Source organism: Cynara cardunculus (assembly GCF_001531365.2).
Source record: "Cynara cardunculus var. scolymus isolate 2C chromosome LG 17, CcrdV1, whole genome shotgun sequence".
Lineage (NCBI taxonomy): Eukaryota > Viridiplantae > Streptophyta > Magnoliopsida > Asterales > Asteraceae > Cynara > Cynara cardunculus.
The window spans coordinates 13,104,878-13,117,547 of NC_037544.1; positions in this window are offsets into that span (position 1 = coordinate 13,104,878).

Sequence of the window (12,670 nt, forward strand, 5' to 3'; positions counted from 1 at the left end):
ATAATTATGCACTCCTTGCATATTATGCACACCATGGGATTCGAACCCGTGACCTGCTCTGATACCAATTGTTAGGATCAAGCGCTTACCCACTATACCAAAAGCAATTGTCTTGGTGAAGGCGCAAACTTATTTCCCTTATAGCGTAGCAGCCAGCGCCACGTTTCGATTTAGGAAGATGCTGGAACCGTGACCAACAGTATTGAACAAGGACGGCCCAGTCCAATCCTCACCCAAACTAGCCATCCAGAGGCCACTCTCCAGGCCTCTGGAGATGATATTGCCGAGGAACCACATCATTCATCGCCTCTCTCCCAACAGGGAGGCGATGAAGAAATAAGAGCTACTTTGCCTCATAACTCGCTACAACCTTCCACACACCCAGAGGCATGTGTTGCTTCTGACATTGAACCTCCACAAGATCATTCAGAATGATCTCCCATTCATGCACCACCCCTTTCGATACTTGATCTAGCGAAGGGAACACACACCTACTTCTCTTACTCCGCCTCTGAATCCAAGGAAGAAGAAGTGGATGTAGCAACATCAGAAGATAGCTCCTCATTAGAGGGCTATCGAGAACTTGATGGAAGTCCTTCATTGTCCATTCACACAAGGCAATGAAGGCGCCTTTGGACCTGAGGCACAACCTACAACGTCCATTGCTGCAAGGGTTACCCCCATAGCTGATCCAGTCACAAAGGCTGAGTTCCAAGCCTTTGTTGACTCGACTCAGCGGTCCTTGGATGACCTTAAACTCATCTTAGCAAGGATTGTCGAATCCACCCCATCCATCGATCTCACCCCAATTCGACAATCCCTTGCCACCCTTGAAGCCCAAGCCAAAGACAAAACCACCCACATACCTATGCTTAAACAAACCCTTGAATAACAACATCCTGCCTCATCCACCCTATCCACCATTTGAAACCAAACAATAATGAACACCTTTACCACCCTCATGACCCAGGCAACTGCGACCGATGAGGCCATAGCTTCCATCACCACCCAAGTAAACACCATCTCCAACACCCTCACTACACTCCCAGCCACCATCCTCTCCCAAATCCCTCAACCAACCCCACCTAACCACATCATTCGATGAAACCATCGCCTCTCTCTCCACCCAAATAACAAACATACAAACTACCCTTACCTCATTACCAGCCACCATAATAGCCTAAATACCTCAAGCAACCCATCTTTCACCCCCTCTGCAACTCCATCGTTTGATGAAGCCTTTACATCTTTCACTGTAGAGGTGAGGAACATGCTAGCCTCCCTCCCCATCCCACCACCCGCATCCACCTCAATACCTCCTCCTGCATAGACATCCACCTCCACCACAAAGTTTGCCACCAGAGTCGACTTAAGGGATCTATCAAAGGCACTTATTTCATCATTCAACGAGATAAGCCAAAGTTCATCCATAGAGCTGCACAACCAGCCAAGGCTCTCTCCCTGTTGATCCCAGATCTCTCAATAACACTAATAATCTAGTTATGAATAACCAAATTATAGTGTTTTTATGAAGAAAATGATGAACAGTCAAGAATGAATTGTAAACTAATAAGAACAATCTTGAGCGTCAAATATTTCACTTTTATTAAAGAGAAAACGTAAAAACAATATTCGTAAAAATCATGACATTTTGTACAATAGGCCTAATCACCTATTTATACTAGGAGGCTAATAAGAAGATAACTATCTAATGYTACTTTCTAGCTAATCTTCTATTAACATATAAGGTTTATCTTTTCTATGGATAAGCTTTAATATTAAGATAAACTACGAAGTCCAGCTGTTGATTTGCTGTCATTCATGATATGATGAATTCATCCTTATCTTTGAATCTTCATTGCATGCTTGGATGAATTGCTGGAAAATCTTCCAAGTGTTGGTTGACCACAGGATCGATGAAGATGCTCTTTCCATCGCATCCTTGTTCTGTCCATCGRTCCTCTGGTTGTATTCCAGACTTAGCCGTTTCTGCCTTGATGTCTTCATCGGTCTTYTGGTTCTTCATCACTTGTTGTTTTTCATTACTTTTTACATTATGAATTGTGGGGTTTAACAATCTCCCCCTAAGTAATGAAATAACAAACATATACTAATCTAGTAACACTTGTGATGAACAGAGACTAATCTAATAGAAAAACATCAAATTCCAAATTTTCATTGGATGATGAAATTCTTACAAAACTGGAATCAAAATACATCAAGGCAAAACCAAAATTCAACTCATCACGAGCTACCTGAATATATTTCTCTGAAGCGCAGGAGCAGTCTTCRATATGCGATGACTGTCGATATCTCGTGAATGAGCTGACTCCCTTCTTCCCTTGGCATATGGTTTCTGCCCAGTCTTTATCTAATGACTTTCTGAAATCATTCAAGTGTATCCGATGAATACTTGAAGGCCTCAGTCAATCTGAAGAATTTTTTAACCCCAAACTCATTCTTGTAAACAAGTCCAAGTTCGAGTTGAGTTAGAACTGAGGCAGATCGTTTCTCCTGCAGGCCTTGAAAGTCTTTGTTTGGAGGAGCACATGATAGTCTTTCAATACCTAGCCTAAGAGCAATTTCAAAATCACTCTTGGCTCTGTGTTTCACCAGGGTTTCCATCGTCTTTACTATTGCTTGGTTTGCCATTCCATATCTTATGCCATGATGCTGCCTTTGAGCTGTGTATGCATATAACTTAATCAAGTCATATGGGTTGAGATTGATGAGGTCATTCTTGTTGAACACGCTAACTAGCCCATGTGCTCTCTCCATGGTGAACTCGATGTATCGGATAGCTCGGTTGGCAAATGTCCTTACTTTCAAGTCCATGACCCTCCTTATTCCATCATTTGAAAAGATAGCCTGGGGTGCTTGTGTGGTTTGTCTGATGAATCAATGGTGTAAGAGGTCCATAGACTCAAGATATAAGATTGGAGGGTTGATGGTCAAACTTTCATCGCGGTTTTGGTACATAGATTGATGGATGTTTTCCATCATGACTGGTTCCCTGGGCGGCAATTCAGGACATCTCCTTATCGACTCCATGCTTTGTATGATCTCATCTACCAGGCCCTGTGGAAGTTGCCTTGATGAAGAGGGAGTATCCACATGCACCATGGGTGGTTGGGTTAAGGGTTGTGTATCGGTTGGGGGTTGTGTATGGGTAGAAGGGATGGTTTCTTGGGTTTGCTCAGGTTCCTCAGGTTCAGCTTGGGTGGTTTCTTGTGGTTGTTGAGGTAATGAAGGTTGGATGTATGTGGGTTCTGGTTGTATAGATAAGGTGAAGGGTTTTATGGTGCGCGAGGTTGGAGAAGGGGTTAGAGGTAAGTTTGTTGTGGGTGATGGAGTGAAAGGCTGGTTTATTTCTGTTGGTGGGGTGGTTGGCTCTTCATCGGTTGATGAACTCAACACGATGGGTTCTGGGGTTGTAGCTAAGGGAAAATGTACATTTTGTACAATTTGATCATTAGGGTCTTGGTCGTCGTGCCTCGGCCTCTTGTGTTGGCGGCTACTAGAGCAGGAGGCTCTTGGCCTCTTCTTCTTGTCCTTCCTAAAGGACGTAAGATACGCCCTTAGGGAGACTTGTCGTCTACTCGCCTCCATTGTTTGGAGGAGAGAGGTGGTGCGTCGTTGTTCATCGGCCATGTTCTGGGACAGAACCCTTGTAGGATGGATGGCCCGATGAACAAATTTGGCACTAATCTCATTAAAAGAGTGCCTTATATAGAGCTCGTAGGTCAGATCTAGTGGCATACTTGGTGGAGGAGGATGAGGCTTGTGGTGGAATGGAGGTGGTGGTTGATGTATGTGGAGGGATGGGAAGGTTGGTTATGAGGTCTCTCACCTCTGTAGTGAAGGAGGTAAAGGCTTCATCAAAGGATGGGCCTGCAGAGGGAGGTGGGGGTTGGGTTGGAGGTTGTGGGATTTAGGCAAGTATGATGGCAGGAAGTTGGGTGAAGGTGGTTTGTATGGTGGCCATTTGGGTGGTGAGGGTTGCAAGGGTTTCATCAATTGATGAAGAGGATGATGGTTGGGGTGGAGGGATTTGGGAAATGATGGAGGAGGGTAGGTTATGAAGGTTTCACAGGATGGTTTGGAGTTGGGTAATAATGTAGGTGAGGTTCTTATCATCCTTAGTTGCCTGAGCCGTGAGGGTTGCAATGGACTGGATGAGGACTTGGTTTCTTTGGGTGGCTAGGGAGGATGTGGTATTGTGGTGTTGGGTGACGGTTTGTTGAAGCATTTGTAGGCAGGTGGTATTGGCTTGGGTTTGGGTTTTTATTTGGGTGAGGTGGTGTTGGAGGATTGCAAGGGATTGCTGGAGGTCTGAGGTATCGATGGAGGGTTGGTTATCCACAATCGCTTGTATGATGAGTTTAAGGTCTTCGAAGGACCGCGTCACTGAATCGACAAATGGGGTAATCCCTGCAGCAACGGATGTTGCAGGTTGTGCCTCTGCTCCTAAGGCACCTTTTTGGCCTTATAAGAATGTAGGCCTCGAAGGACTTCCATCACGTCCTTGATAGCCCTCAAGAGAGGAGCTATCTCGTGATGTTGCGACATCCTCTTCCTCTTCCTCGGCTTCAGAGGCCGAGTAAGTGAAGTGGATGTGTGTCCCCTTTGGTAGATCAAATACCGAAGAGGGTTGTGCACAAAGGGAAAATCGCTCTGAACGATCTATGGGTTCAATATCAGAAGCAACACATGCTTCTGTGTGTGTGATGGGATGTGGCGAGCCCTGAGGCGAAGGGGCTCTTATCTCTTCATCACCTCTCTGTTGAGAGAGGGGTGATGGAAAATGTGGTTCCTCGGCTTGGTCATCTCCAGAGGCCCGAAGAATGGCCTCTGGATGGCTGGCTAGGGTTGGGGTTGGACTAGGTCGTCCTTTTTCAATACCCCTGTGGCTTTGATCGCCAGGGATAGAAGATGTGGTTGCCCTTTGGGTAGTAGGTGGAGGAGTAGTATGAGTAAGGCTGGAGGAAGCAGGAGTAGCATCATCATCATCATCTACATCATCCAATGAAGATGACTCTTGTGCTCCCTTGCTTGGAGGGGAGACGGTTCTAATCGCTCCGGGGTAGCTGCCCTCGGTTCTTAGGACAACATGGAGCATTCATAGTTCTGGCGTATCTCAGATGTCGATGGTATGACATTGAGCATAGCCTGAGAAAGTGGTCGGTGGATGCTGTAACCCTCCTTCGAGAGGGTTGGGCGGTGTCCGTGCATCTTGTAGACTGGGGTGAAGGGCTCCGCAGCAGGTAGACCGTGCTTCCTCATCGCATCCCCAATGAAAAGGGCGAGGAAGCGAGGGAAGAGAACCACATAGAGGGGCTTTCCTGCGGCTTGGAGTTTGCATTTCTTGAGCACGGCCGCATGAATCTCGTTGTAGATGTGGAAGGCGTAATCGAGATTCAAGTTGAAGAATAGCCCATACATGATGGTCATTATGTTTATGTTCCCTTGGTCTAGTGAGCCCAGTTTGCAAGTAAGGGCCCTGTTCAGAATGGAGAAGAACAGATTCAACATTGGCAGGAGGAATTGTCTTTTGAAGTCCGAAACATTGTGTAGGTCACGGTTGTAACCTAGCATCTTCACGAATCGAATGATGTCGTATGTGGTTGGTGGTTGTATTGTGCAATCCCAAGTTTCCGTCTTGTGGGAATGCATAAAACCCTAGAAACCTTAGCCCGCGATATTTTTAGCGAGCATATCATGTCATTTGGGGCATCCATATCCCCCATTATGCCGTGGCTGGCTGGATCAAACTCACAGGTTTGCCAGTATTGCTGGACGTACTTTAATGGTACACCAGTGTCAGCGAGAGTGAGAGCGGGGAAGAGGATGTAGTTTTTGAAGAACTCTATCATGACTGCAAAACGGTCGTCAAATAAGGTGTTGTGCAGTTCGATGGCATGGTTGTTGGGTTTCATAGGCAAGAAGACTAGAGCGCGGCTGTCGGCGCCGGTTGATTGTACTCTGCTATCGTTGTTGTTGAAGTTGCAAGTTTTTGTTCGTTGGAGTCTTGTTGCAGGTTTTTGAAAGCGTAAAGAGAAGATGAATGAGGAAGAAGAGTATTAATAGGTAAGTTGATGGTAGGGGGTGGTGGGGTGGGGGGGTGGTAAGGGAAATGGTTTCTTGATTATTAAAATATAATAATCATGAAAAGTTTTGGCGGTTTAAGTTTTTGTGATATGATTTGAAGAACGTGAGCCGTCTTGATAGTACGTGCCATTAATGTTAGATGACATGTGTCAAGACGAGGTTAGGGAGGGGGAAAAGGTGAAACGGCTCATGGGAAACAGCTTATATGTTGTCAGGCGCGTGGTAGTATGATGTCGTGCATTATTTGAAATAAAGATTTATTCCAAATAATATCTTGGTGAGGACGTTTCCCAAAAATAATTTGAATTTAAAATCTCATCTAATTGTAAGATTAATACTAATTACGAAGTTTTGGTCTTCTAAAAACCCATGAGGTATAGTTTTCAGTCACAAAAGCTGCAATTTTGTATAATCTTGAAAATGGTTTTCAATTAAGATGAGTTTGAGTATAAAAAATATTGTCATGGAACCAGAGGAGCTCTGGTTAGTCATGACCCATTGGGTGAGGAACCAGAGGAGGTCTGGTTTAATCATCAATGAAGGAGCTCATAGATGTATTGTTGGATTTTCATGATTTAGAAGCCTTGGTTAACAAACCAGAGGCTCTAGTTAAGCTTGGTAATCCATTATGTAGAACCAGAGGAGTTCTGGTTAAATACATATATAGCATTTTAAGTGGCCAGAGGCTCTGGATAGTAGAACTAGAGGCTCTGGATGGGAAATGCATATACAAAAATGAATGAAGGTGAAAAAGGTTTGCTCCGCCTCAAGTGATGCATGTAGATTGATGTTTGAAGGTATCAAAAACTCTCCCTTAAATAAATAATAATTAAGAATTCGGGGACAGAGGCTCTGGTCTAAACAACCAGAGGCTCTAGTTTTGAAAGATGATAAATGTATATAAAAAAATGGCTAAGTGGAAGTGTAGAAGAGTCTTTGAGACCAGAGGTGCTCTGTTTGCAAAGAAAACAAAGCCAGAGGCTCTGGTCTTTAGAACCAGAGGCTTTGGTTGTGGAGCAAGGCTTGGGGTATTTGAAAATGGTTAATTTGTATGTGATGGATGAGCCTTTGAGACCAGAGGTGCGTTGGTGCCAAAAACGTTGAATCCAGAGGCTTTGGTCTTTAGAACCAGAGGCTCTGGTTGTGAATGAAATGAATGTGATGTGTGTATGTAAGGGTAAAAGAATTATCTTTGAGACCAGAGGTGCTCTAGTTACAAAGACTTTGAATCCAGAGGCTCTGGTCTTTAGAACCAGAGGCTCTGGTTGGAAAGACGATGAAATTGAGTATGAAAGGAAATGGTTAAGTCCATGTGAAGTGAGATGATGGAAACTCTTTGAGACCAGAGGGGCTCTGGTTACAAAGAGTATGAATCCAGAGGCTCTGGTCTTTAGAACCAGAGGCTCTGGTAGGTGATGGGAGTTTAGTCTTTGTGAGAATTATAAAAATGAATGTATTGCAAGTCATATTTGGGAAATCAGAAGCTCTGGTCTTTGGAACCAGAGGCTCTAGTCTTTGGAATCAGAGGCTCTGGTCTTTGGAACTAGAGGCTCTGGTTGGTGAGAGTTATACTTAGTGAAGAAAACTAGGTATAAGCGTTTTGACGAGTGAGGCTCTGGATCCAAAAGGTGAAAGAATGAATGTGATAGAAATGCATGAGTGTCCAAGTTTTGAGATGAAATGGGATTTTGTCTCAAAGTATTGGAGTCCAGAGGCTCTGGTCTATATAACCAGAGGCTCTGGTTAAAAAAAATGCACTTGGTAAAGAGTACCAAGTATTCTCTTTGGACCAGAGGGGCTCTGGTTCCAAAAGATAAAAAAATGTTTGCCAAATATTAATCGAAGTGATTCTAAACAGCCAGAGGCTCTGATTTCGATGACTAGAGGCGCTGGTTTAGAATACTTGGAGTTTATGGCTAATAATTTATATATCACTTATAGGCATAACCATGAGATATGGAAGATCTCTGGTTTTAATTTAATGAGTGCCTCTAAGTGGTGAGATTCAGCATACCCATCTTGCTGACTAGGAATAAAAATCTTTTCTCATCAAGAGCTTTTGTAAAAATGTCAGCAAGTTGAATCTCAGTTGGAACAAAATACATTTCTATATTACCTTTTCCAACATTATCTTTTAGAAAATGGTACCTGACATCAATGTGTTTGGTCTTGGAATGCTGCACTGGATTGGCAGAGATTGCTATAGCACTCTTGGAGTCACAGAGGACAGGGATTTTGTCATAATTGAATCCATAGTCTTTAAGCTGAGTCTTCACAACTACCAGCAGCAACATACTCTACTTCTGTTGTAGATGTTGGGACACAATTTTGTTTTCTAGAGGTCCAACTTACCAGCTTGTCCCCCAAGAGTTGACAGCTTCCAAACGTACTCTTTCTGTCAAGTTTGCAACCTGCATGATCTGCATCTATTTAGGCTATTAGATCAAAGCCAGAGTCCTTTGGATACAGAGACCCAGTAATGGAGTTCCCTTGAGATATCTAAAGATCCTCTTAAATGCAGAAAGATGCGATTCTTTGGGATTTGATTGATATCTTGCACAAAGACATGTAACAAACATAATATCAGGTCTACTAGCAGTTAGGTACAGGAGTGATCCAATCATGCCTCTGTAGGTTGTGACATCCACAGATTTGCCTGATGGATCAGCAAATAAGTTAACTTCTGTAGCCATAGGTGTTCTCATCGATGATGAAGTTGAGAGAGAGTATTTCTTCAGAAGGTCAGTCACATATTTGGACTGATTGATGAAAATTCCTTCTGAAGTTTGTTTTATTTGAAGGCCAAGGAAGAAGCTAAGTTCTCCCATCATACTCATCTCAAATTTGCTTTTCATCAACTCTGAGAATTTTTCGCAATGTTTTGCATTTGTAGAGCCAAAAATGATGTCGTCCACATATATTTGAACAAGTAATATGTCACCTTTATGCTTTTTGAGAAAGAGAGTTGTATCGATTGTACCTTTTTCAAATCCATTGTTGATGAGAAAGGTAGATAGAGTTTCAAATCAGGCCCTGGGTGCTTGCTTAAGCCCATAGATAGCTTTATCCAGAAAGTAGACATAATTCAGATGCTTTGGATCTTCGAACCCAGGAGGTTGCTGCACGTAGACTTCTTCTTGTAGTTTGCCATTGAGGAAGGCAGATTTGACATCCATTTGATAGACTTTAAAGCCTTTATGTGCGGCATAGGCCAGGAACATTCTAATGGCTTTAAGTCTTGCGACTGGAGCGAATGTCTCATCGTAATCAATTCCTTCTTCTTGGCGATAGCCTTTTGCAACAAGCCTGGCTTTGTTCCTTATTACGATGCCATCTTCGTCCTTTTTATTTCGGAAGACCCATTTGGTTCCTATGGCCGTCTTCCCTTTGGGTAGAGGCATAAGGGACCATACTTTGTTTCGTTCAAACTGGAGTAATTCTTCTTGCATTGCGTTTATCCAGTTTGGATCTTGTAGGGCTTTTGAAATTTTCTTTGGTTCTATCATGCTTAGAAAATTGGCGAAGAGGCATTCATTTGCAGTAGCGGATCTCGTCTTGACACCAGAGGTTGGATCACCAATGATTTGGTGGTGTGGATGATTTTTTGTCCACTTGGTGCTTGATTGAGGTTCTGAAGCAGCAAGATGCAGTTCTTCATCGACTGATGGAACTGCTTGCTCCCCCTCAACGAGATCATCTCCAGAGTTAGACTCTGGTTCTTGATCATGATCTGAAGACACTGTAGAAGTAGATGGTGAAGTAACATGAGCTTTTGTGAGAGATGTACCTTCAGCATTGGAGACTGCATGTTCATCATTGATTCTGGAGATAGATTTTGCATTAGGCTCATGTCCAGAAATTACTTCTTCATCGAAGATGTCTTCAAATAATTGAGCTAACTCTGATTCATTGGGTTTGCTAAGTGATGAATCAGATGCTCTTCTTTGAAGTCCGAGTTTTGAACTGTTGTGTCCAGAAGTCATTGGGGTAGTGTCATCAAAGGATTCGTTGATGCTTTCTATAACAATTCTAGTCCTTTTGATGTAAACTCTGTAGGCTTTGGCGATTTGGGAGTAGCCCAGAAAGATTCCCTCATCAGCTTTCTTGTCGAACTTGCCAAGATATTCTCTATCGTTGAGTACAAAGCACTTGCACCCAAAGACATGAAAATATTTGACATTTGGTCTTCTATGGTTGATGAGCTCATATGGGGTTTTCTGATGTCTCTTGTTGATGATTGATCGATTCTTGGTGAAGCATGCAATGGAAATAGCTTCAGCCCAGAATGTTATGGGTAAATCCGATGAAGCAAGCATGGTCCTTGCTGCTTCTACTAGGGTTCGATTCCTTCGTTCTACTACCCCATTTTGTTGTGGAGTTCTTGCTGGTGAAAAGTTTTGAGTAATGCCTTCACTGAGGAAATAGTCATCGATTTTGGCATTTTTGAATTCAGTTCCATTGTCGCTTCTAACCTTTACTAGCTTTTGTTGTGGAAGGACTTGAAGCCTTTTCATCACTYCAATGASTAGGTCTGGAACGTCTGATTTCTTCTTTACAAATTCAACACAAGTGTATCTGGAGTATTCATCGACCAATACTAGCATATACTTCTTCCCAGAGAGGCTTTGGGTTGATATAGGCCCACAAAGGTCTATGTGAATCATGTCCAAGGGCTTGGTGCAGGAGGTTTCTGACTTAGTTTTATGTGAGGCCCGTTTTAGTTTTCCAAACTCACAAGCTGAGCAAAGATGATCTTTTTCAAATTTTAGATTAGGAATTCCCTTGACCAACTTCTGTGAGGCTAGTTTTCGTAGTGCATCAAAGTTGAGGTGTGAGAATTTTTGATGCCATAGCCAATTTTCATCGCTCTTATGAGACACAAGACAAAGGGTGTCTTGTCCCATGGAGGACTCAAAGTCTAGAAGATAGATATTTCCTTCTCTCTTTGCCTTGATGATTGTGTTATCGGGTTTTGTTTCTATGATGTAGAAACCTTTGCGAAATTTGACTTCAAGACCCTTGTCGCAGAACTGACTTATGCTTAATAGGTTGTGCTTTAATCCTTCGACATAAGCCACTTTGCTGATGGAGATATTGCCTTTGATGAGAGTGCCATATCCCTTGATAATACCCTTGCTGTTGTCTCCAAAAGTCACARAGCCTCCAGATTTTTTGATGAAGGAGGACAGCTGACTTTTATCACCAGTCATGTGCCTGGAGCAACCTGAGTCCATGTACCATGGTTGCACATGCTGGTCCTGCAAGACAAATTAAGGGGATTTAGGTACCCATTTCTTAATGGGTCCTCGTTTGTTAGTAGGGGATCTCGTACTCTTTTTATCTCCCTTAGCCTTTGGAGGCTTGGGTTTATTTGCATTTCCCTTGCCCTTGGGTTTGGGCTTTTTCACGTTTTCATTGGGTCCTACTTTGTATCGATAAACGTRTTKTGTGAAKGGACAGTGATGTGTCAACATGTGATTCCTCAGGTTTTGTAAAAGAGTTAAACATTGACAAGAATGATGCTTTGGATTTGTTTGTCTAACATTCTTTTTATTCGATGAAAACAAAGAAGTAAATCTAGGTGTAAATCCTATCCTAGCATCAGTTGTTTTTACAAACTTCCTATCTAGTTCAGATTTTTTATTTGAAGAAGGCTTTGGCTTTACTTCTTTTCCCTTGAGGAAGGTATGCTTTTCTTTAGCTGGATGGAAAGAAAAGTTGTGATTAACTTTAGCAGAGGCAGGCCACTTCTGTTTTTGCTCACAAGTAAACTTGATGAACCTGAATGGAGTACTAAGGCCTTTTGAGTTATCTTCGGCAGATTTAACATCTTTCATTTTTCCCTTTCCTTTATCTGAAGATTTCATTGATGAAGGAATACCAGATTTCATTGAGAATTTGAATTTTTTAGGTTTCTTATTCTCAATGATCTTTGGTGATTCGCAACTTATCTCTTCTTCAGATTCAGAATCGAGAAAGCCTCTTGCTGATTTCTCAAAATCAAAATTAACATGGATTGGAGCAGAAGATGTGGGTTCAGAGATTGATGCTTCAGAGTGATCTTCTTGAGGTTTCATCAATTCTGACTTCGATGAATTCTTAATTTTACTTGGGTGATTCATCGATTCATCAGTTGATGGTTCCTYATTYSGATTCTCCTTTTTATCAATAGTACTTGCTGATGAGGTAGTATTGACAATCAGAGATTCTGGTTTTACAATAGGATTTTCAATAATCTCTGGTTTAAAAATGTCATTTCTTTCATCAGAATTCTTACTTGTACTTTTCTCGTATACCACATTTTCAAAATCCTGTCTTGAAACGACAGTTTTTCCATCGACTTTAACTCTTTTGAAGTTTGCCTTTGGTTTTGGAGAAAGTCGGGTTTTTGAATGCATCCAAGTTTGAAGGTGGACTCAAGGGTGGATTTCTTTGTTTCAATGAAGGATTCCAATTCATTGAATCCAATTCCTTGAGTGTCCGTTTGACCGTTTAGCTTTTCAAAAACTTCATGGGCATCTTTATACTTTTTCGTCAGAAGTTCATTGGTTTGAAGCTTCTG